The sequence below is a fragment of the Myodes glareolus genome, chromosome X, assembly GCF_982192425.1.
Source record: "Myodes glareolus chromosome X, mMyoGla1.1, whole genome shotgun sequence".
Taxonomy (NCBI): Eukaryota; Metazoa; Chordata; class Mammalia; order Rodentia; family Cricetidae; genus Myodes; species Myodes glareolus.
Genome location: NC_142053.1, coordinates 47534088 through 47551554, shown reverse-complemented (window position 1 = coordinate 47551554; position 17467 = coordinate 47534088). Strand labels below are relative to the sequence as shown.

Genomic DNA, 17467 nt, shown 5'->3' with positions numbered 1-17467 from the left:
TGCAATGAAAATTAAAATGAGATGAGGTGATGCTATATTCTGGAATTCTGGTGATGACAGGTACACAATCTTGTGAATATACTAAATGCCACTGAACTGAATTCCTTTAAAGGGTAAATGCCTGACACTTACAGCTCATTAAAAATGACAAGATTCTCACATTGGAACACTGGACTTAACTCCCTAGGTCCAAACGAAAAGCAGAAGGAAAGAGAACGTGAGCAAAGAAGGCAAGGTCAGAGGGAATCTTTACCCATTGATGGATGGAGATTGAGTCAGAGACCTACACTGGAGCACTGGACTGAGCCCCCAAGGTCTAAATGAGGAGCAGAAGGAGGGAGAACATGAACAAGAAAGGCGGGACCGTGAGGAGTGCCTTCACCCACTGATACAAGGGGACTGATCTAATGAGAGTTCACCAAGGCCAGATGGACTGGGACTGAACGAGTACGTGATCAAACCGGATTCTCTGAATGTGGCTGGCACAGGGTCTCTCTGAAAAGCCATTAACAATGACACTGGAACTTGTTTCCTCTGCATATACTGGATTTTTGGGATCCAGTCTGTTTGGATGCTCACCTTCCTGGACCTGGAGAGAGTGGGGAGGAACTTGAACTTCCCACAGGGCAGGAAACCCTGACTGCTCTTAGGGATGGAGAGGGAGGAGGAGAGGGAGTGGGGAGAGTGGGAGGGTGTTGGGAGGAGGGGCGGAAATGGAAACTTTTATAAATTAATAAACTTTTATAAATTAAAAAAAAATGACAAGATTCTATATACCTAGGACAATGTTTGACAACGTAAAAGCTTTATTTATCCTGGTAAAAATGGCTAAGTTCATGGTATGTGATAAATTTATCATTGAGTAAGGATGGTGGCGGTGAAAGAGCTATCAAAGATCATCTCTTTTTAGCTCTGACAGAAAAGTTTTGTCTCTGTGGACACTTTAATCAAGAGGAAGAATTGAAGTTCTTGGGTAGAGCACTTTCCCAGCACACCTAAGTCCCTATATCCCACCCCTAATAAGGACATTGGGAAGCAGGAGGAGAGAGAGAGAGAGAGAGAGAGAGAGAGAGAGAGAGAGAGAGAGAGAGAGAGAGAGAGGATAAGTGATGTCTGGATACATTTGGATCACAGATGGGATTACTAGAATAGGAGCTCATTTGGTATGAATAGGAGGCTCAGAGCAGCTGGATCACTGTGGTGAATTGAATGAAGATGCCCTTCCCCCGCAAAATAGGTTTATAGGGAATGACATTATTAGGAGGTGCGGGCTTGTTGGAGTCCACAGGGGGTGGACTTTAAAGTTTCAGAAGCTCAAGGAAGGCCTTGAGTCTTGCTCTCTCTTCTTGCTGCCTGAGGATTGGGACGTAGAACTCTTAGCTACTTCTCCAACACTATGTCTACTTGCATGCTACCACCATGCATTCTGCCATGATGATAATGGACTAAATCTCTGAAACTGTAGGCCAGCCCCAATTAAATGGTTTTCTTTATAAGAGTTGTGATTGTCATGGTGTCTCTTTACAGCAATAAGGAACCCTAACTAAGAGCTAGAAAAATTGTAACTTTCACTTGAAGAATTTACCAACATTTCATTTGGGAGCCTTGGTTTCCTGTGAACCCAGATGGACACTGGAAGATCTTTGACAAATAACAGTAGAAGTTGGAAAATCATGGAGGTCTTTATATCACTTGTATATTAAATACCTTCTGGAAGGCTTAAATACAAGGCCCTCTAAAAGTTAAGGACATCTAGAAATTAAGTTAATATTTAGAACAATTTTGACTTGACTGGCAAATTCAAACTTCAAGGAAGGGAAAAAGAATGCCAATTTGAAAGACTATTACTAAAATTTCTCCCCACCCCAACCCCTAGAGACTGGAAAGTGCTAGAAAAGTGTTCCAGCATTGAGTTACACCAGCAGGCCTAATTGTTATTCCTTTCAAAATGAATATTTTGCATTTGTGGATTCATTTCTTCCATTTTGCAAGACAGATTATGATGTTTTTCTCTGTCCTTGGGCAGGAACCATCTAGCAATGTGCAGATAGGCTGACCCATCTGGAGAGCGGGTTGTTTACTATGGATAAGATATATAATAAAAAAGCAAGGATGTAGGGTTTAGATGGCCAAGGACTAACTAGAATTGCATGGGTTTTAGTTCCTAGTACTTCAAAGTCATGGTGCAACTTGTCAAATTTTGGTGTGTAAGTAGTAAGAGGAAAAGGAAGAGGCCACAATGTAATGCCATAGTTGGCAGTGGTTAATGGCTTGAATGATTATAAATACTAGATATTCTATTTTTCAGTGGTAAAAAGAAGCTTGGATCAAAGATCCTATTTGATAATTACCGCATTCTCACTCAAAATACTGAGAAATTATGTTATTAGATCATCAACACCTAATGGATCTATTGAATTTCACAAGATTTCTAATAAAATTTGACTTCTCTACTTTTTCTAACACCTATCATCTAAGGGGCTTTATTCTCAGGGTAATATAAATTCCATTTGTAAATTTATACAGCTGTCCATAGAAACTGATAAGTGTACAAAATTGCTCAAAGTTCGAGATGAATAAAATATTATTAATCTAGTATTATAAGAAAACTGAAATTATGTTATGCATTTTGTCAGTTACAATAGATAAGCATTATTCTTGGTAGCATTTGGCTATCTTCCAGTTTCTCCTCCAAACCCAGGGGGGAATGCATTGGCATGATTAATGGGTACACACAGCTACTCCCTCCATTTTATGGTCCCAGTTTTTAATGAAAAAGGGAGTTCAAATGGCTAGTGTGTAACTCCCTTCTAGAACCCTAATCCTATGAGCCTCTAGCCACCCCCACCCCAGTTAAGCTTTGCATTACATTCTCTCATATTCTTATCAACTACTCCTGCCCATGGAAAACTATTTTCTGGAATATATATATATATATATATATATATATATATATCTCCATTATATCCATATATCCTATTCTTTTGCTGGAGGGGGTTTTGAGACAGGATTTCTCTGTGTAACACTGGCTGTCCTGGAAATCGCTGTATAGATCAGGCTGGCCTTGAACTTAGATATCTGCCTCCCAAATTCTGGGATTAAAGATGTGTACCATCACTGATGGCCAGGTATATATCTTCTATTGAGTAAAGCTCTGTACAAGAGAGTTCATCGCAAAGAACATATTACTCCTAACTCAAAAGGCTTAGACCCAGTAAGAGAGAATAATAATAGTGTCAGTAACATTGATAATAACAACTGTGGTATGGTAGCAATGGATGACTATTGATTGTTTAATGTGTGCTAAGCACCTTATACATATCAATACATATCATCTCATTTAATTCTCATTCTAAATAGTAATTTAGTCACTTTTTCCAAAAACCAAATCAGGCCAAGTTCTTCTCTTCTTTAAGCAAACAAGAAGGGAAACTTGGACCATAAAGGTAGAAGGAGAATCAAAGAATTAGTATCTTGAAAGTTACACCAAATGTTTCGTTTTCTTATTTTTTAAGAGAGAATCAAATGACATTTTTTTGTTTAGATTTATTTATTTATTTAATTTGTGTAAATACCTTACCTGTATGTGAGGGCCTGGTACCTGTGAAGCTCAGAAGAGGGTATCAGATCAGAAGAGGGCACCTGATTCCATGGAACTGGAGTTTGGAAAGTGTTAAGCCACCATGTAGATGCTGGGAATCAAACCTGGTTCTTCTGCCAAGAGCAGCAAGTACTTTTGACCACAGAACCATCCCTCTAGGTTCAAAATGTTGATGACAGGTTAAATTGGATGAAAACAGAACTAGCAATTGTGCCACTGGTGACTTTTAGGAGTGGTTCAAGGGAGAATAAGCAAAGTAGAGATTTTCATTATGAACATTCAGTTCAAGGAGCTACGCTTGGTGAGGGGAGGGGTGGGGAAGAAAAAAAGCAAGATTAATTGTGGGAGAAGGAGTTGAGAGTGTTTAATAGTAATAATACCCAATAATTAATGGGGTAATTTTTATTTTATATATTTCAGCATGTTTAATGATCTTTAAAGAGTACTGTTATTTCTAAGTCACAAATGGAGAAATTTAAGTGTACAGTGGTTGGGACATTTGTCTAGTGCTGACTTTCTTAGCCTTGGCACCACTAACATGTTGAGTCCTATACTGCAGGGCTACACATCGTAAGGAGTTCAGCAACCTCTATGTACTCTACCAATTAGATGCTTCACTGCTTGTGGCAATCAGAAATAGTTCCAGATGTTGCAAAATGTTCTCTGGGGCATTTCTTTCTGTTGAGAACTGCTGGAGAAGGATCATCTAGTAAATAGTAGAGGCAGGACTTCAAAGATTGACTTACTTGACTCCAACCAAAGTCTGTCCTCTCAACAACCATATACAATTTGACTCCGATGATGGCAAATTTCCCTACCATGCTTCAGATACCTATGAGTCCCTTGGAAACAGCAATGCTATCTGGTCACTTGAACTTAGGGCATGTCAGACTTACAGAATCATTTATTTGTCCTCTAATATGAATTCCTGCTCACAACTCCCTTTGCTGGGATTTGAATAGTGTCCTCTTCCCTCCCTTCCCCTCCTTCTTCTTTATTTTCCTCTCTTTCGTTATCTTTCTCTGTCACTCAACCTTGGTTCACACTTCCATCTTGGTCATCATGATTCTTCAGTTTAAATCTCATTTCCACTGTGGGCCTCAGTCTCCCCACATGGAAGATGCAAATGCTGGACCACATTATCCCTAAGGTGGCCTTCTGTCTCTGACGTCTGTCCTGTTTGTTTACATGTCCTCTTGGTTTTCATAAGGTAAACATTTTGGGGAGGGGCAAGGGATGTTTGAGAACTTCCAGTTTGGAAGCTGGGGCTAAGTTTCCAGGCTGTGTTTATTTTATGTCATGATTGCTTCTTCCTAACTGCTCTTTTTCCACTTCTAAGGACCAAGGGCCACTCTGGCTACAGGTGGGCGAGGTAGGGCAGCAGGTCCACCAGGTCAGTGGTTCAGGGCCACCTGCTGGGATCAGGTACCAAAGTTCCTTATCTCAGAAGTATTGTCACTGACCTGAGAAGTTACCTAGTATCTCTGATGTACAGGTAGGCAATATTATGAGGCCAGCTGCCTGTGGGACCAGAATCTCTCTCTCTCTCTCTCTCTCTCTGTGTGTGTGTGTGTGTGTGTGTGTGTGTGTGTGTGTGTGTGTGTTGGGGGGAGGGTTCTGAGAATTGAGGATTTCTCTGGGTAAAATGACTGTTCCATACTGAGTTCAAGGTTAGATCAGATTCTTGCCAGGAATATGAGAATCTTCATGGAAGCTCTGATGGAGCCAGCCAAACTTAAAAGCTGTAAATAGGGTAAAAGGAATACGGTTTCTTATTGTTATAGGAGTGGAGCTGGTGAGACCAGCTTTCATCCTGCTATTGGTGTTCAAGTTTGTTTGGATTTAAAGTTTGCAGCTTAGGAAGAAGTCAAATTCCTATTCTGAACAAGGAACTGGAATCATAGCTCCTGGAGTTTTGATAATGGATTTTACTAGGTCACTCAACTCCCTGTCACATGCTTCAGAAAAGCAACCCCTGTTAGAGGCATTCTGAGCCTCTGTGATTCCCTGCTGCTGAGCCTCCCTCTGCTTCTTTCTGAAGTCTTTTGTGGGACCTTTGTGATTTGGGAGAGTAATATTAATATCTATGCTGATAGACAGGTTTGGGTACATATTTTAGTTCATGTAGTGCCTAAAGACGCTTGCTGTATGTGTGGCTTTTCCTCTCTATGTATGTTTAGTTAATAATTTTTCATCTGCATTGCAAAGACTATGTTTAACTCCAGGCTTCTTCTCTTCCTTGAGCCTTATGAAATTTAAGGCTCCATTCTTACAGCAAAGAGGCCCTGTTTGGGGAGCCTGTTTAGACCTGTCTCTTCCTTTTGTTTGTTTTCTTTTTGTCTCTCTCTGGGGAAACCTGGCTCCTGAACCCTGGTTACCTCTCACTCCATTCTGGGCCCCACAGCATGTTTCTCTATAGCTCCCTTCGTTGCTCATAGCTTTCTTGGCAGTTCTCCCAGCAACACGGGAAGGGGACAGAAATCACTGACTCGTGTCAGCTCTGTGAGGGAACCCAACTAACGCAGTGGAATGCCAAGTCACTACAATTACTTGAACTAGCAAAGACATGCACAGGGACAGAAGCCATGATTTCTTTGATATGAGCGATAATAAATCATATACATTAATCTTTCTGAAGGTGGAAGGAATGAGCATTTCTTTTTGAGTTTTTGAAAATGAAAAAGTAAGTCTGTGCATCGTATGAGCCAGCTATGGTCACAGCTGGTTCACTAAGTTACTTGACTGATTTTTTTTCCCCACTGACCAAACTTTAAAATCTGTCTCACATGAAAAAGATTTCCTTTTCCTGCCGCCATGATACTCCAACCTCTGTTCTTCATTCAAAGTCTCCACAACAGAATTCATTGAGCAGGAAACAGATGACTTTGGAGAAACCATCAAGTTGATCTTCCTCCCTGGATACCATAGGAAATCATTGGGAGGTTCTAATGTCCCACAGAGAAAGGTCATCTCACAGTCTTCCTCTGTGACGTGGATTTCACGTGACTTGAGGAAGAATGCCTTTCAATGGGATCAGCAGGAGACATGCAATGCTTTGAAGGGGTTAGGGAACATAAGGAAAAGGAGCAAGTACCATTTACAAGAGCGTTTAAATAGTAAAAACATGATTCATGCATCTAAATAGAAGCCAGGCAGCACCAAGTCACCAGCTCCGGTGAATGTATGTGTGTGCTTTCTAAGGTGGACGCATTCAGAGAAAGGTAGCATCTAAACAGCAGATAATGTGCACCTTGCTTTCTCTACACCAGAGGTTTAGGACATACTACTCAACTTTTACCAACAAGGAGCCACTGTCTCTCACTTCAATCCATCCCATTTATTCCTCAGCAACTTAACATTCCCAAAGAAACAGTTCTGTAACAATATTTTAAAGATTTTCTTAGTAATGCCATATCATACAAATTTCTCTGCTTTGGGGGTTTTGTGCTCTTTATGCTTTGGACCATCTGCATGGCCAAGTAGGTAAGCACTCTACCGTCTCTTCTTCCAGGAGAGGCCTGGTGTTTGTAATATGTTTGCCCTGCCTAGAGGCACTGGCACCTGAGTGCTTTCTTAAATGTTTGTCTAGAGGGTTTGAACCACACACAACACAACAAGAAAAATAAAATCGAGAATTTAGCCTGGGACATCCACCTCTGTGGATTTTTTTTAAGTGGAAGAGGCCATTAAATAATTGGATAGGTTCCACATTTGTTAAAATAAAAGCCCTTTTGAAAAGATGACAATGAAAGCTCTTTCTGTGAAGTAATGTACATTTTCCCATTGATCTTTACTAGTGTGCAAGAGAGATGCTGTGCAATTAATTTTGTTGACCATTCTTGGAAGACTTCCATCAATACACACCCCTAAAGTAGACACCAAATGACTTCTCTGACATAAGTATAGAGATGAAGTGAGTTTCCATATAGTGAGTGGCCTGGAAAAAGGGAAAAGTCCTGCTTAGAGCTCTAAGATATGACATGCTCCCTCCCCAAACTTGTCATCACAGAAGAAAACCAGGCTTTCCTTAAGCATGAAGTTCATTTCTTTAGACTTAAAACACCAAAACATTAGGAAACATTCTAAAATCCAATGATATGACGGTGTCCTGGCAGTATGGAGTTACTATTTGCTGGGCTAGAAAAAAAAGAAAGGCAATTGATTTGTAAGTACTTGGTCTATGTCTAAGCATATTTTCTCAACTCCGAGTCTTCAATTCACAGTAGTCCAAGCACTGTGAATAAGGCATGGAATTGATATGCTTATGGGCATGGTGAGAAGAGCTATTTGACATAATAGGAAGAACAAGAAGCATGGAGGATGAGTTTTAGCTATGCCACTTGCATTTTCATGTTTAACATGAGAAGGAAGAATATTCCTGGGTGTGTTATGAAAGCCTTTTACAACCCTTGGTTTATAACATGGGTGCTGGATCCAATCTTCCCAAGTTTAAGGTTCTGTAATGTTTCAAAAATTTATTGATTGATTTTAAGCACATGGGTGTTTTGCCTGCATATGTGTCTGTGAGCCATGCACGTGCCTGGTATAGGTGTCAAATCCCCTGGGACTGGAAGTACAGATGGCAGGAGCCACTATATGGGTACTGGGAGTTGAACCACAGTCCTCTAGAAGAGCAGTCAGTGCTTTTAACTGCTGAGCCATCTCTCCAGGCCCAGATTCTGTGATTCGTTTTTTTGAGACAGGGTTTCTCTGTGTAACAGCCCTAGCTGTCCTGGAACTAGCTCTTGTCTCACAAAGATCCGCTTGCCTCTGCCTCCTTGTGGGATTAAAGGCATGTACTATTACCACACGGCAGATTCTATAATCCTAAAAAATATTTTTTGGCTGTCTCATTTAAAGTTTTGAGGTGTTCACTATATTGTGAGGCTTGAATGTTGGTTGCATTAGTATTCTGTATGGAAAGCATGAGCAATCTGTGGATAGCCGTTTTTCTCTTATGCAGAGTTCTTTTGCATGTTTCCTTGTCCCCATGTAGTTTAACTATGGCCTATGTCACAGCTTCTCAAACGGTGGGTCAAGTCCCCACATGCGATTTTGTAACTTAATGTGGGGTTTGTGGAAATTTGGTAAAAGTAAAGGTTTATGAATACATAAAGACCAAGATCTAAATTCAGAATCAAACACATAACGAATCCAAGTTGTTTCTAGCCACACTTGCCTTTATTGCATCAAATAGCTTCACTGCAGCCTTGATTCTGAACACATAACACTAGCACTCAGTACTGAATATACCACACAATTGTCAATGAATGCTGTCTGAAGTATATCCACTCAGGTCCGAGATTACTATATGTTATAAATTGTAGTATATTTTTTGTGTTTAAATACAATTAAACTCTGTGGTGGTTTAAAAGAAAATGGTCTCTAAAGGGAATAGCTATTAGGAGGTATGACTTTGTTGGAGTAGGTGTGGCCTTGTTGGAGGAAGTGTGTCACTGTGGATGTAATCTTTGAGGTCTCTTATGCTCAAACTACTCCCAGTGTCACAGTCTACTTCCTGTTGCCTGAATATCAACATGTAGCAGCTACCTCTCCAGCACCACGTCTGCCTGTACACCTCCATGTCCCACCATGATGTTAATGGATGGAACTTCAGAACTGTAAGCAAGCCACCACAATTAAATGTTTTCTTTGTAAGCATTGCTGTGTTTATGGTGTCTATTAAATGCTTTCTTTGTGAGCATTGCTGTGTTCATGGTATCTATTCACAGCAATACAAACCCTAACTAAGACATATACAAAGTAGAATGGTTTAATTATAAGAAACAAAGACTTTTAAATATTTTTACCATCATTCCTCAGCATGTACATTTGGATTTATTGTGGTAGAATGTTTGATTTTAAAATTGATGCTTAAGTTGCTGACTTTAGTTTCATAAAGAGTTATTAATTGAATTTGGCCTAGAATAATGATATTATTTCCAAGAATCTCTGAAATGACTGTACACATATTTCTTTGTACTATTTATGTGAAATGGCCCTTCTCAGCATCAACAATTATATAATAAAAATATCCATGAACTCTGTAAAGCAGTTGAAGATGCACTATAGATCAGTTGCTCATCTTATCACTATGACAAAACACCAAACAAGAGCAACTTGGGGAAGGGTTTCTTTTGGCTTATAGTTCCAAGGGTAGAGTCCATCATGGTAGAGAGAGTGTGGTGGCAAGGGCAATAGGTGGGAGCTCACATTGTTTCTACAGTCAAGAAACTGATAATTGAATCTTGATATTCAAATTGCTTTCACCTTTTCACTCTACCTGACAGGTATGGTGGGTCTCCTGCCTCTGTTAACCTAATCTAGATGACCCCTCACAAACATGCACAGAGATCAATATACTCCATCACGTTCTATAACTCATAGCACCAAATAGTCAACAGAGATTTGTTATTTATGTAAAAACTAACAAGTAAACCTATCTAATTATTATGCAAATTTGCTTTAAATCTTCAACAAATAGTGAAATCATAAGTATATGGAATTGTTTTATGGTAAGATCCTTCATAATTTATTATTAGTGAATGTTTTATTTGTTATATATATGACCGGTTACTTAAAATTTTTCTTGAGCAAAAAGAGGTATGGGTAGGACAAATACTTTGTGTAAACCTGTAGTCCCTAAAGTCCTTTGATCAAGCAGCCCCTCCAGTTAATAAAAAGTAACTATGGAGTTGGGATGTAGCATTACAGCATAATGCTTATCTGGTATACATAAAGTCCAGCAAGGCTCAATGCCTAGCACTGAAGGCATGCTTCTTTGACACATGTATGTCTTATAATAGATTGCTAATAATTATACAAACAATATAACCATTATACTCTTTGTAAATGCACATGAATCTATATATACACATACACACACACACATAAGATGAAACAGTATGTTAAATGCCTTGGGTAGTGTCCTAGTTAGGGTTATTATTTTTGTGATGAAACACCAGAACCAAAAGTAAGTTGGGGGGAAAGGCTTTATTTGGCTTACACTTCTATGTCACTGTTCATCACTGAAGGAAGTCAGGATAGGAACTCAAATAGGACAGGAACCTGGAGGCAAGACTGTTGTAGAGGCCATGGAGGGATGCTGCTTACTGGCTTGCTCCACATGACTTCCTCAGCTTGCTTTCTCATAGAAACTGGGACCACCAGCCCACATATGGAACTACCCACAATGGGCAGGACCCTTGTACATCAATCACTAATCAAGAAAATGCCTCATTGACTTGCTTGCACTAAGATCTTTTGGAGGCATTTTTAAAATTGAGGTTCACTCCTCTCAGATGACTTTATCGTGTTTCAAGTTGACATAAAACTAGCCAGCAAAGATAGTGTCCTCTTCCCTTCCTCTATTCCTTCTTTCCTTCCTTTGCCCTGAATCAAACTTAGAGCCTCAGCACACTATGCTCCATTCACCACTATTCAGTTCCACACCCCTAGCCTTGGAATCTTAGCATCTTTCTATATTTTTATAACATAATCCTAAAATAATGTTTTTTCATATCTAATGGATTGGCTTGCATCCCCTACCTCTAATGCCACTGATCTAGACTATGAGATTTAGAATTTTTTGACAAAATGGATGCTTTTGTAAAGTACATTTAAAGGACTCCTTCCTGATACCCTGAAGATGAATTTTTCATGCTTGCATAGATGGCAAAGAATAAAGGTTTGGTGATAGAGACATAGACTGGTAACCCAGGAAGTAATCTCACTAAACTGAAAGCAGAAGAGGGAAGTTGTGTAAGAAGGCCATGACTGGGAAAATGGGAAAGAGAGATGGAGGGAGAGAAAAGCTAAATCAAGAGTGGGGGAAATCTAGAGGGGTATAGGAAGAAATTAGGGGCCATGTAGAAAAAACAAGGACAAAATTGAGGGGTAAATAACTGGCAAGGGGCAAAGAAGGCAGATTCTAGGATGACAGGCTATGTCATAAATTGAGGTACAAGATACTCACTTACAGTTTCATAGCCAGTATCTCTGTCATATGGAGTAGCAGAGCCAGTGAAAGGAAAGCTGGGCAGCCTCTAAGGACAAATGACTGTACATACAACTCCTCAGGTGTGTAGGGTGACCTCAGTCCTGCTCATCAGAGGTGGAAATGTGTTTAGACACTGCAAGGACAGTGAACCTTGCTGAACCAGGAGTGAATTTCAAAGCTAAAACTGTAAACAGAATGATTCCAAACAAGGCAGGAAAGACTGTTCTGGTAAATAGCCGTTCAAATGACCAACTACAGTGTTAGGAGCTCCTGGTAGCAGCAGGAAAGAAACCATGGCTGCAGGGACTGCAGCCCTAGTTCAGAGATAGGACAGGATAGAAACCATGGCTGTAGAGCCTTGGATTTGAACTCTTGTACTTCACAAGGAAAAAAAAACACCACTGTGAGTGATTGAAGACAGAGGAAGCTTCTTAAAGCCACCCAAAAGTCAAGACTGTCAAGCATTGCTCTTTATACCCCAACAGAACAGTAGACAGCCTAAGAAGTCACTCTGGGGAAAATAGAACTTCAGAGCACAGTAACAGAGTGCCTAAGGTAGGTCATGGGAGGTGGTAGGTTCTTAGAGATCACCCAATGCACTGCTTTTATTTTACTTCGAGGTGTATTGAATCCCTCGGAGGAGAAAACAGTAGTTGGCAGAGCTCAGGCCTAACACTTAGGTCTCTGGAGAGTCAGAGAAGTTCTCCTGTCTTTATATCTGTGTAGTCACCTTCTCCTCCAGCTACATGACTTCTTTCTAGTAGAAACCGCTCTTCCAGCAAGGAAAATAAACTCCATGTATGTTCCAATATGATCAACAAATGATTAAGATCATCTGTGAACATCTTGGCGATGACTTCACCTTGAGCCAGAGCACAGACACTAACTTTTAAGATTACCATCAATTACCCCTAGACCTAAATAGCCTTTTAAGATTATTATCAGTTATCCCTGGACCTAAATAAGCATACGTAATTACCAAAGGACCTTTCCTACCACCCTTCCCTACTGTCACCCAGCAGCTACTTCCCTGCTCAGACTCAACCCCCCCCCCCTTATTCCCCACGAAGGGGAAGAAACAAGTGAAATGCAAGCCCATCATTTTTGTGTAAGATTAAAAGGCTTTAAGGACAAAGTTGGTGGTAAGGAGAAGGGAATCGGTGTCCAAAAGTTATGAATTATTTAAGAATGCCCTTATCTTGGTGGAGCAGATTGATGGCAGAAAAAGAAAATGATTTTTTTTGTCCAAATCTCTTGTAAGTAAAAAATAAGAAGTGAACAGGCAAAAGAAGAGTCATAGTAAAAATCTCAGAGGAGTTAGGGAATGCCAGATCCCAAAGCAAACAATAAGAGCCAGAATGTGGAACCCTGACAACCAAATGGGATTCAATGAACACGAGGAAATGCCTGCCCTGGATTCTCCATTTTCAGTGTTGATGTGCCTTTCTGGGTAGGAGACTTACATGGCTTTATAATGATCTCATACCTAACCCAGGACATGTCAAGAAGGACTGGAACTACACATAGTCAGTTGGCCAGTCCTTTATGAAACAGTTTATCATGCTTACCAGCCACGCAAGGTATAAGACAGTGTCTGTCCTTCAGGAGTTCATAAAACTGGCCAGTGCTAACAAGTGATGAGTTTGCTGTAATTCCACATAAAGGAAAGATGTTTGGGTAGATACCATCAGCCTTATAGCTCATCAAATGTTGAAGCTTGTATTTAGTTTTAAAGGATGGTTTAACAGAAGTCAGTTAGCAGAGAACAAGTACAGCCAATGAATGGCTAGCACCCTCAGAGTAGTGGTATTAAAAACACACACCTGCTTCTGAGAAATGTATTATATATGTATAAATATATATTTTACATATGTATACTTAAAATTTTGTCTGTTTCATTTGCGAAGGGGCAAATGTTGTGTAGTGATGAGAGGAAATGCTGGGGAGGGACTTAAAGGCCAGGTCTTGGAGGACTTTGAACATTTAGCAATGAAGGTTTTTATTGGGAATCTATAGGGGTGGCTACTGAACGATTTTAAGCAACAGTTTCATAATGATGTGGTTTTGGAAAAATTAGGGCAACACAATGGTTAGGATAGAGTGAGGTAAAGGGCTGGGAGAACAAGCTATACTCAATGGCAGGAATTCCGGCAAGAATCATCACAGACCGAGACCGGATAAGCTAGCAGATTGATTAAGGTAGCTAAATTGACAACATGTTGAAGGGGTTGGTGGGGAAAGGAAACACAGGGACGACTGCTAGCTTTCTAGTGTAAGCAACTGTTTGATGTGCCATCTGCACAGACTGCTTGGATTCCCTTAGGTAAAGGTCATTTGTCCATTTCACGATTTGGGAAGCCATGTTCTTCTACACAGCTTGAGAGTTTATGACACTTCAGTTCTCTGAGAAATTGATCTCAAATGACCCAAATTCTTGTTGATCTCCATCCTGCTGCTGCTCCCCCTATCCAAAATATATTTACCCGAAAGTCCAGAACCCAGATGCACTGTCCTCTAGTTGGTCTATTTACTCTCCGATGAACCCCTGGCATTCCTTGTATCGGTTGACTTGTGCCATGGATACCGACATGACTCTCCATTTTCTTGTGAAGTAGCCAATGGCTGTGTACATCTTTCCTTCCTTCCTCTGTCCCCCATATACTCCTGCATTATCGTCTTAGATTCCCTGTTGCTCTGCTATCATCATTCTGTTGGATCGTTGTTAATGATCCTTTAGATACAGCAGATAGTGAGAAGTCTGCCATGTCGTACATAAACAGCAGAAGGTCGTGAAAACAGCTAAAACTCTGAAATAATATTAAAAACAAAACAAAACGACAACAACAAAACAGAGCTCCTCCTCACTTCCCCAATTTCAGACAGACACACAGTAACAGGCACTAATACACAGGCAGTTTTCCAATCCTGTAAAGGAAAAATGAAAGGGGTGGATGTCAATCTAAAATGCTTTCGTTAATCAAATCACAGGAAAACAAAATAAAAATAAAATCAAGAGAATAACGGAAAAGAATGGTTCCTCTGGATAACAAACTTAAACCCAAGGAAGAAATTTGAAAGTCAAATATTAAATTTAAGTGTCTAGTTTTGTTAAGGCAACTACTTTTATTTAGCACTAGGAGATATGCCATCTCCTAGTGAAATTGTCCTTTCTTTAGTAGGCTAAGATTTCAGTAATAGGATTTAAGCAAGTTATGTAGCACAGTCCCTATGAAAAAAAAGCACAGTGGGGCTTGAGAAAGCACAACACAATTCCTCCATATTTGGCTAGAGCTTTTACTAGGCATGGCATATTTTGGAGACATTAGTCCAAGATAACTGCAGCCAAAAAGGGTTGGATTGCTGTTTGTAGGCATGTTAGGTGTTGTGGAAATATCCCAGTCAGTTCAAGAGGCCTTTGGCAAAGGAAAAGTACATACTGCCCAGCAAGTTATGTAGTTGATGTCTCTTCAAGGCAGGAGGCGGCCTGCCAGGGGCTGCAGCATTGCTCAGAAGTGACCCAATCTTCTGCTTCCTCCCAGCTGGAGAAGAACAGCTTGAAATCCAAATGGGGCCGTCTGCTCAGCTAAGGAAAACAGTCTCAAATCTTTCTGACATCTGCACAAAAAGCGGACCAAGAGGTTGTCCTGCATGGTTAATAGTGCTGAAGCCAGATTAAACAACTCTGCTTGTTCCTGAGAATTTAGGAGAGCTGGGAGGGTGACAAAACAGGACACAGAGGTTTTGTGGCATTAAGCACTTATGTTCCCAGCTTGTCCTAAGAGCAGGGGCCTTACCTGTTTGTAAAAATACAACATTCTTGCTCTTTACTCATAAATCACAGGTTGGTGCATTGCGCTAAGCCTGGCAAATAGGCTCAGACATCTCAGACTTCACAAACAGACATTAAGAACACAAGTAACTGCGGAGCCTACGTCTTCTGAAACGCAGCTGTGCACAGTGATAGCTCACTTTGCTCTGCCCCGCCCATGCAAGCACTCACATTTGCAAAGGAGAAGTTAGACTTGGGCTCCAAATGTTCGGAACCCAAATGAGGGTTCCTTTGAGAATCTTGATAAAATCAAACCTCAGCCTGGGGGTTAAAGAGTGAGGTAGCTCCAGGCATGTGTGCCTGGTGGAGGACCGGCCTCTGGAGGACTGGATTCAGTCACTGTTAAATGATTCCAAAGCAACAAGTGGTTGAGGGTTCCTCAGTTACCCGATGCTTGAGTCTTATCACCATGTCCCACCCACGCGTCATCAGGAAACACTGTTTGCTGTCAAACTTCACATCTTCTCTGCTTCCACATGGGCCATTTTGATTTACCATGTCCTTGCAGTAATAAGATCCATCACCTCAAAGGATATGTGCAGGAAATCCCCAGAAGACACAGACTTGCAGTGAATATGTAGACATGTGCTGAGATTCACGGGTTATCAGCGAATGAGGAGATATTTTACTCATTGTACTAGTAAAACTGTGGCAACACAAACATTCACATACCAAGAGAATGAGGATATGAATTCAAAGATACGTTGTGGGGAATTTTCCAATAGTTTTAAAAGTTAGAACGGATACATAATAATTCTGATCTTTAGTATCTATGTAGGTATCTGCACAAGAAACTTTAAGTATTTTCAAGACAGCTTTACCTTTATGAAGTGGCAAAAATACAGAACAACCTAAAATGATCAGCAAAAGGGACAGTCATTCAACTAGGGGTCGAAGGAAAGCCCTTAAGGATTAACACACAAAGACACACACACACACATACACATACACACATCTCCAAAACCAACCAACCACCACCAACAAAAACTGAAAATAAACACCCTCTCCCCAATACATTTCAATTCTATTTGGGAAATAAATGTTTTTTAAAATGAAGAATGAATGTAAATATGTGTACATACACATTACTGATTACACGTAGAAAAGAGTCACAAAGACAATAGTGGTCCCGAGAGAGCATCAAGGGGACCTTTGCTTTGTACTCCTGGCTCACTGATGAAAAGTGAATTGGGGCCAGCGAGATTGTTCGGGTGCTAAAGGTGCTTTCTGCCAAGACTGACAACCAGAATTCTACCCTGAGACCCAAAGAGTACAAAGAGAGAAACAACATGGTACAAAGAGAGAAAAAAGAGAGTTCCAGCCCCGAGGCTCAAATGGTTCAGAGACTTGTTATCCTCTGACCTCCACATGCATAAAGTGCCCTCCAACAAAATAAATCAATGTAAAAAAAATCCTTTTAAAAGAACGCACTGGCCTTGGTGGCTACAATAAACATAGCTTCACCAGAAGATAGGAGTAGGTAAGTGAATGAAACAAACAGGTAAGAAATTAAAAGACCCACACAATAGCCAGGAATCTGTCATCAATTTACTGTGTGAAGCCAGGAAGTCATTGTCCCTCTAAAGTGGTACAGTCAGTGGACAAGATGAACAGCTCCCTAAAATGCCTTCCTTTTCTGATAGCTTATGATTTTCTAAGTTCATGTCTTTAATGGGCATGATCCTTTCTGATGAAGAGATGGCTTTTTATTCTTTTCCCTGAGACTCTGGCATAGTTTGACATTTCACTTTACTGCAAATGGAAGATAATGAAAGAGAAGGGGGAACGGTCACCATGTTCCCTCTGCCTATGTATCCGAAGGTTTGCTTGACCTACTTATGCTACTATCTTCCTCTTTGGCTTATTTGAGTTTGAGGAGAATGCAAGCATAACATAATTCTAGAAGTTAGAAGATCTGAACTCATGGCACGGTGGCCATAAGTTCTGAGGGTAAATCTACCTATCATTTTAGTAGAGTGGATGGCTTTGAATACATTTTCTACATTATACTAAAGACACAAGTTTATTTAGTGAAAAT

The 17467-nt window shown here is 40.4% G+C and overlaps 1 protein-coding gene across 2 annotated transcripts in view; it reads right to left on the bottom strand.

Moving 5' to 3' along the window:
- Positions 1-17467, bottom strand: part of Col4a6 (collagen type IV alpha 6 chain) — a 314700-nt gene that overhangs the window by 154838 nt on the left and 142395 nt on the right. The window lies entirely within an intron of this gene.